General features: G+C 40.2%; 2 non-coding genes across 2 annotated transcripts; one reads left to right on the plus strand and one right to left on the minus strand.

Moving 5' to 3' along the window:
• The first annotated feature begins 4,215 nt into the window (after positions 1–4,215).
• Positions 4,216–4,289, plus strand: trnat-agu. Its single transcript has one exon. It is a non-coding gene; the product is annotated as a tRNA-Thr (tRNA).
• Positions 4,290–5,809: 1,520 nt separating this feature from the next.
• trnas-uga lies at positions 5,810–5,891 on the minus strand. The gene has a single exon. It is a non-coding gene; the product is annotated as a tRNA-Ser (tRNA).
• Positions 5,892–8,116: the final 2,225 nt, after the last annotated feature.

An 8,116-nucleotide genomic window follows, 5' to 3' on the forward strand; every position in this document is an offset into this window, starting at 1 on the left:
AAACAGTATATACAAATTTTATCCACCTCTATGCTGATTCACTAGTATGCCCTTATACTGTTGTATTTTGTGAGCTAATGTGCTCAGTGGGAACTGTTCTGCGATATGGAGAATACCTCTCCAGCCTTTTCTCTCCAAACAGCAGTTGTGATTCCCATACCACTATATTGCTTGGTGAAAACACATGCAGAGCACAGACACATGCTGCTAACAGTGGACTAGCTGACGTTCTGTCCACACAGCACAGTAATGGCAGTAAACTGGATAGGTCCCTATGGTAGCCTAGACTTTCTATCTGGGTTTTGGACACAATTAACTGAAAGTACATGTGTTCTCAGATGTGCCTGACCCATCTGGGGTTTTTGATTTGAAGGCCGGGCCATGCATATTTTTCATGGTTTGTGTAATCTCCCTTGGTCAGCTTAGTTGCTCTCAAGTGGCCCAGAGAAAACGTCCTGTTCATAGGCTTGGCCTCTGTGTTCTGTTTCCTTGGGTCAGTCTGGCATCTTGCGGACTAACCTATGCAGCCCTTCTACCTTCCCGGTTTGGCCTTTGTGTGTCGTGGGGCTTCGACATGGCTGGTATGTAAATAATGTACATTTGTAAAGTGGGTATTTGTCACATTTCGACTTGTGGGATGCACCGTGTCCTTGCGGGGTGTCTTAAAGAATTACCTCGTACATATGCAATATGTAACGGAGGAGAGAGATAGTCTTGCTAAGATGGAGAATGCTAGAGAATATTGTAACCTTGATTCTCTGAGTGAAGAGACTCTCAAACTCTTGGGCTACTTGGACTGGTGTTGATCAAACTATCAACTGATTCCACTCCAACAAAGGTGTTTAATAGATAAACCGTAGGGCATGGCCTGGCAAGCTGGAGTGTCTTAAAGACATATCCACGCACCGGATACAGGCTTTAGAAAGACACAGGCTTTAGAAAGTGGTCAGATATGGGATTGGTTTACCTGCACCATCTATTTAATGAGGACAACCTCAAGACATTCGAGCAGCTGAAAAGGGATTTTGATCTCCCCAAAACAGATTTCTTCAGATATCTGCAATTGAGAACCTTTCTAACAACACACAAAGAGTGGGGAAAGCTTTTAAAACGTACCCCTTTAGAGGGGTTCTTAATAGAAATACAGATGGGGAACGAAGATAAGAAAACAATAAGTAAACTATATAACATATTTCTATCTATGAATCTACATAATTCCCTACAGATAAAGCAGAGATGGGAGGCAGAAATGAACACGGTCATACCACAGAATACCTGGGAGGGGATGTGCACAGAGGCACACCTAGTTACAAATTCAAACACCTGGAGGGAATTTACATGGAAAATAATTACCAGATTCTTCGGAACACCAGAAATATTAGCCAAGATGGGCCCGACGCATTCCAAAATTGTGTGGAATGCCTGGAGATATTCCAACAGGACATCCCACAAGACCCCACAGTAGCACTATTGGGAGCGATGCCTGAAGGCCTGGACGGGAGGGCCAAAAAATACCTGCTAAACATACTACTCACAGCAGCATTGAAGTGTATAACCATCAGATGGTTAAAACCAGACCCCCCCACATACAATATATGGACCCAAAAAGTATGGGACATCTACCAAATGGAGCGAATCACATATTCAATAAGGCTCCAAAAGTCTATCTTTACTAAACGATGGGGTCCTGTCTCAGCATTATTAATACAATGAGGGTTACTAATATATGTTGCTCGGGCCTCTGGTTGAACTGTTAACTCTCCCTATACACACACATTATACACCATCCTCTCTGAAAAGCATATATAGCACCTATGATACTACATTCAGGAGTGGACAATTACTATTTCTTCATCCCTTGTTTTTTTTTCATTTTACTTCTTTTTTATTTTTTCTTTCTTCTTTTAATTTAATTAATTATGTATGTAATCAATCATTTATTCGTATTCTTATTCCCCCTCTTTCTCTTGGAGTGAGCACTATCTGATGTTTGTTGTTCTTTCTATCGTTGCACACTGTACCTGGATATCATGTATACAATACTATATACAGTTGAAAAATGGACAAAGAAAGTAACTGTCTGAAAATGCATGTTGTTTTGTTGAAAACTAAACAAAAAAAAAGTCCCAAAAAAAAAAAAGTGCTCTATATCTGTGTTTATCCTTTACTTTCTGTATTACTACATGTTATGTAGCTGTACATTGCACAATTAAGTCACAACAAGACTGGACTGAGAGTAGTGAAGCGATTTGAATGTATGTTTAACAGATTCATAGCTTCGTGTGAATCTGAGTCACATTATTTCGACGTAAGGCTGTCCTTTTTTTTACATCACATGTAAAGAGGAGTGTTGGCGTCAATCTGCTTGGGTGAGAGGCTGTGGACAGGATTTGGACCAGTTCTGTCTAATCATGCTTATATGACAGCGCTATGTTTGGAATGACCAGAATTCAGTAGCCTTGATCAAAATATTTCCGCTACATATGTATGGTGCTGGTCATGACTCTGTGTCATGCCGGTGTAGACTCTGTAGACTAGACTATTAATAGAAAATGAACGTAGTGGTCATTCCAAACAGAGAGTGTTCCATTAATAGAGACCGTATGTGGTTGGAATGCAGGAAGCTGTGGCCTGGTGTTTAGGATGATTCGTAACAGGAAGTAACTCATGGAGATTGAAAGTTACACACTGGAGAGAATAAGTCATTGTGTGTGCGTGCGTGTGTGTGTGTGTGTGTGTGTGTGTGCGTGTGTGCGCGTGTGTTTGTGTGTGTGTTCTATTTTGACACATGTTCTAAAATTATTATATTTTGACAACTTCTATCGTAATCACTGAAGGTCCTCATAAATATAATACCTTCAGTCTGCATGTGTGAGGGACAGACAGCCACTCTCAGACGCAGATGTGCATTTGTTTTACAGCACAGATAAAATCATTTAATTCTTACAATATTGATTTGTTCTTGCAGGCATCAGTGTGGATTGTGTAGGAATGGGCGTGTTGCAATTATGCAACTCTATGTATAATACATTTCATGAAATGGCACTGCTATCTGAAACTTCCTACTGTATTTATAGTCTTCTTCATAGGATGGGGCCTATGCGTTAAAATACCACGAACACTTTGAACACAGATATCCACACCTCTGTGACACAAAGCATCAGGTGTGACAAAATTAGCTCCCCATCAACAGACTGAACTGGTTTCGATGTGAGAGATGGACTCACTCTTTGCATTCTGCAAATCCCCACATGTCCTTCAGTGATGTCCTTTCCGCATATAAATCACAAGAAACATAAAAAACATGACATTATTGCAGAGTAACCGGCTATAATTCATAAATGTATGTGTTCAAGGTCTGCAGGAATTGAACTGTGTATTTGAATGTGGTTTTAAATAATTTCACACCGAGACACAGAGTTTGCAAGTACAGCAGTTGATTCCGCATAAAATTTTTTTTACTGTTTTCAAAGCATCATATAATAATGCTTTATTTAGCTGTTTCACTTAGAGAAAAACCACAGACAGAGAGTATGTAGCATTTCTCTACGATGCAAGAGTCTTTGCATTAAATGTTATGATATTTTACAATAGTTAGAGAGTGTTATGTTGCTTGATTGTGTCATAGCTCGGCTCATAGACTGACACGATGAGGGTACCAACACAAGCAGACTGCGTGTGCGACTGCCCAGGATTTTTGGGGGCCGATCGCTTGAAGTAGTATCGGCCGATACCGTTCAAGGGGTCTATGACCCTGTTCACTGGTCAGATCACTGATGATCTTTCTTTTCCTCATCACTGTTTTTTGAGAGTCTTGATTTCCCTTCTCAGCTGAAAGATCTCTCTCTCTCCCTCCTGTTTTCCACATGGCCAACTGGTGTCTTTCCTCTCCTCTGTGCCAATTCGTTCTCTGGCCACACTGAAGATGGCTGTATCATATCGTACGTTTTTTTCTGTTGGCTGTTCCTGCTAGCAAAAACGTTTCATTCTTTTAATACTTCAATATACTTCTATGTTCTTCAATGTACTTCCGGTTCAGTAACATTGAAACAGTTCCGGGGACAGGGACCCAAGGCTCCGGGACTCCCTGCCTGACGAGATTGAGCTCGGCAACTCACTACCTGTACACAAATACAATTATTATCATGATCACCAGTCTATAGAAGCCTGCCTTCTAATAAATATAATCCCAAAATTTTCTGTCATGTGCCACATGGTGCCGTGGCTTAGTTGGTTAAAGCGCCTGTCTAGTAAACAGGAGATCCTGGGTTCAAATCCCAGCGGTGCCTTTTGTAATGTCAGCGAGTTCTTCTTCTATTCTCTGACTTTATCACACGATGTAGCTTTTACGTTTCTACACTGACACATCTTCTTCTTCTTCTTCTTTTCTTCTTCTTCGCTCGGCAATGTCTTAAAATGTATTACCACATTTATTTATTTATTTCCTTATTTATTTCCACCTTTATTGATTTCAACATGTATTTATTTCTGTATTTCTGTGACCATATGTAAATGAGGTAGGAGGTCCCAACCTCAGTCTCGAGCAGGATTGGTCAACTGAGCGATCCAGACAGATGCAATCTTTACCTAGCGAATCTTCAAAATTTGTGCGTGTGCTCCCAGACACCCGGGGCCTGTGTGTGTGTGTGTGTGTGCGTGTATATCTCACTCGCTCACAGAGACACACGCAGTGAGATCAGAGCTCGTTCACGTGAAGCAGTCAGTGACTTTGTTGAAGAACAGTGGAAAACACAGAGTTTCTCTCTGATCACAGCTGCTCAGTGATCAGAGCAGAAGCTGCAGTAGGTTTGTATCGACTTTTTTTATTTCATGTTTGTGCATGAAAGCACCGTTGAGTCTGTTAAAAAAGGCTGAAGTTAGTGAATTGTTATGTATGTTGTATTACCTTGTGTCCCTAAGAGGCACTTTTTGGTTTTTAATTAAAAGGCAGCTAATTGAGTTTAAAAATATTTCCCTCTCTAGCATCGCCACCTGCTGGTCGTTTTGGTTTATCATTAAACTTGTTTTATTGTGTTGGCATTCTGTGATATTCTGTACTATCACAGGTTCAAACTGCACCATCTTTTCATTAAATACATTTGAGAAGTTGAAAATGTTCCTCGATTTGGGTCGCGGCTTGTCATTGAGGGGTGATGGTGGGTCCAGAAGCCAGACCAGTTGAGAACCACTGACCTAAATCATCCCAATAAAAAATGAATTCTGGACGTGAACTAGTTAATTTTCATCTGCATGAACTGAACGTTGAACTAGTTCTTTTTAAGTGTGAACTGGCTCAACAGCCACTGGACAGCAGACAGCATTGAAAGGCAGAAGTAGTAGAACTGGATCAACACACTCCTGCGACCAATACTGCATGAGGTTAGGACCGCCTTTCTCATTAGCATACGGACACAGAAACACATAAATAAATAAATGTGGTAATAAATAAATGTGGAAATAAATTTAAGACATTTATTTCTGTATTTCTGTATTTATTTCTGTATTTCTGTATTTATTTCTGTATTTGTTTAATTTATTTCCTTATTTATTTATTTCTGTATTTATTTATACATTTATTTATGTATTTATACTTAAGTCATGTTCCATCCTCCATTTTCTTCTTCTTCTTTTCTTCTTCTCTCGGCAACCACCGTTATTGACACGTACAAAGCAAAAATGTGACATCGATCGCCATTTGTAACTTCCTCATTAATATACCAGTCTTACTGCTTTGATTTAAAGGAGTAACTCTGTTACATCATCAGTACATAAATACGTCCAGATCATATTTGGAGAAAAAAAACAAAAACGCTGCGAGCAGGGTTCGAACCTGCGCGGGAAGATCCCATTGGATTTCAAGTCCAACGCCTTAACCACTCGGCCATCGCAGCCCGGTGCCTAGTAACCAGATTTCTGTCAGTTTTAACAATGGGTATGAAGACCTTGATGTGGATGGTTTATAAACGTTTTGCAGAGCATCAACATCCATGTGCATCATTAGTTCTCTGTCCCGAAGCAACACGAGTGGAGCACGGTGCTTCCCGTCGACTGCTTAGATATGCAGGTCAACGTAAAGCTAAACAAACGGTCATGACCCCTAAAGGCCACAAGAGGGCAGCAGTCCCCCACTAGAGACCAGTGATGGATACACATGAATTACAGCCACGGGCACATTCCCGATCCCCTTTCTTTAATGAGAAGAGATGTAAGGACCACACTCCAGGGGAGAGAAGCCATGGAAACATGATGAGAAACAGGGAAATTTAAAAAAATACATTTTTATTTTTAAATAGCCCTGGGTCAGTTGTATTTTAGAGCTATGTGGCAATTTAGAATGGTTTGGAATTTTGTATTTTGCCACATGTGTACAGTCCAAACAATAGGCTACTCAACACCATCAGCACAGCATTATTTTTCTTCATGGTTGGACCGGTTTCTTCGCTGCACAAGCTGCTGGAACCCTATTGCTTTTGTCCTGATTAAAGGCCCAGCCTGAGATTTGGGCCGAGCAGTGTTGTGAAATCTGTCTGTCACAGTGATAACTCAGGCAGTTTTAATCCACTTAGCCTCTGGAGGCTGCTGGCAGGAGGCCACAAAGTCCAGGCTCTCTGTACTCCCTGTCGTCCTCATCTATGATGAGGCTGACGATTGCACAGTCATCAGAGACAGAAGGGTGTGTTGTGACCGAGGTCTGCCACAGCCGTTCGCTGCAGGGCCCCCTGCAGCAGAGAGCCTTGTCTTGCACACAGTCCCGGGTCCTCACATACTGAGGATGGTTGGACAGGTAGTCCAAGATCCTGCCTGTGTGGTGCTCCTCAGCTGCAGTGTGTCCCTCAGCCTGCACTTCCAGAATGTTTTCTAGAAAGACAACACAACAATGTTGAAAAATATCTCTTGCATTTTATCGGAGATTAGATCTGCAGAATCAGTTGCTCGTTTTATAAGAAAATAATGATAATTAGTATCATTATTAGGATTATTTGTATTGTTCTGATTGAGGTGATGATAGATTTGTGACTCTTACCTCAGCTGTGCACCTCTCAGTTGTTGTGGTTAGTAGGTGTGTGTTTTCACACTGTGTCTGCTGAGGTGCTGCGCGTGCCTCTCTCAATCAATCAATCAATCAAATTGTATTTGTATAGCCCATATTCACAAATCACAATTTGTCTCATAGGGCTTTAACAAGGTGTGACATCCTAAAAAACTCTCTCTCTTAACTCTGCAATATTCACTTTCTGTGAGTGCAATTTAATGGTTTATGTGTAATCCATTTCACTGTACATATTCGTTCACTGTATATATTAGTGTTTTATTCCACTTAAATGTTTCTATATTTTTAAAAATATTTCCTTACTTTTATTAGTATTGCATGTTACTTATTATCACTTTACTGATGTCAATTTTGTACTGCCCTTGCTGCTGTAAAGTTGCACATTTCCCCATCGTGGGACTGATAAAGGATTATTTTATTTTATCCTAAGCCATAATTTTGCTTAAAGGACCAGTGTGTAAGATTTTGATGAAAGGGATCTATTGGCAGAAATTGAATATAAAATAATCCTAGTGATGTTTCCACTAGTGTATTTATTCTAAATTGTAAGAACTGTTGTTTTCTTTACCCTAGAATGGGCCCTTTATATTTAAATACTTTATATTGACATCAGGAGCAGGCTCTCTCTATGGAGGCTGTTGTGTTTTTTACAGTTGTCCAAACTGGACCAACACCTTTTGAGTTTTTATGACAACTGAAAGCTACCACAGGTTCTCTTTCATGTTTGTAAGGGGAGGGTAAAGTGAGTGGTATTCAGCTGCAAGATGCAACTTTACCACTAGATGTCACTAAATTCTACACACTGAACCTTTAAACTATAACTGAAACAAGAAAATAATGGTTTTTCGTTTTAAACAAAAAATGGGGGGAAAAAACATGCACGACCAGATAAATACTAACCACCTGGGCTCCCAGGGCTTTTACATTAAATTACATTACATAGCATTTAGCTGACGCTTTTATACAAAGGAACTTCAAATAAGTTCATTCAATCATGAGGGCACAAACCCAGAACAGCAAGAATCATGTAAGAACATTAGCTTTAAAAAGGCCAAACAACAAAGT

Source organism: Hippoglossus stenolepis, chromosome 23 (genome assembly GCF_022539355.2).
Source record: "Hippoglossus stenolepis isolate QCI-W04-F060 chromosome 23, HSTE1.2, whole genome shotgun sequence".
In the NCBI taxonomy this organism is placed as follows: Eukaryota; Metazoa; Chordata; class Actinopteri; order Pleuronectiformes; family Pleuronectidae; genus Hippoglossus; species Hippoglossus stenolepis.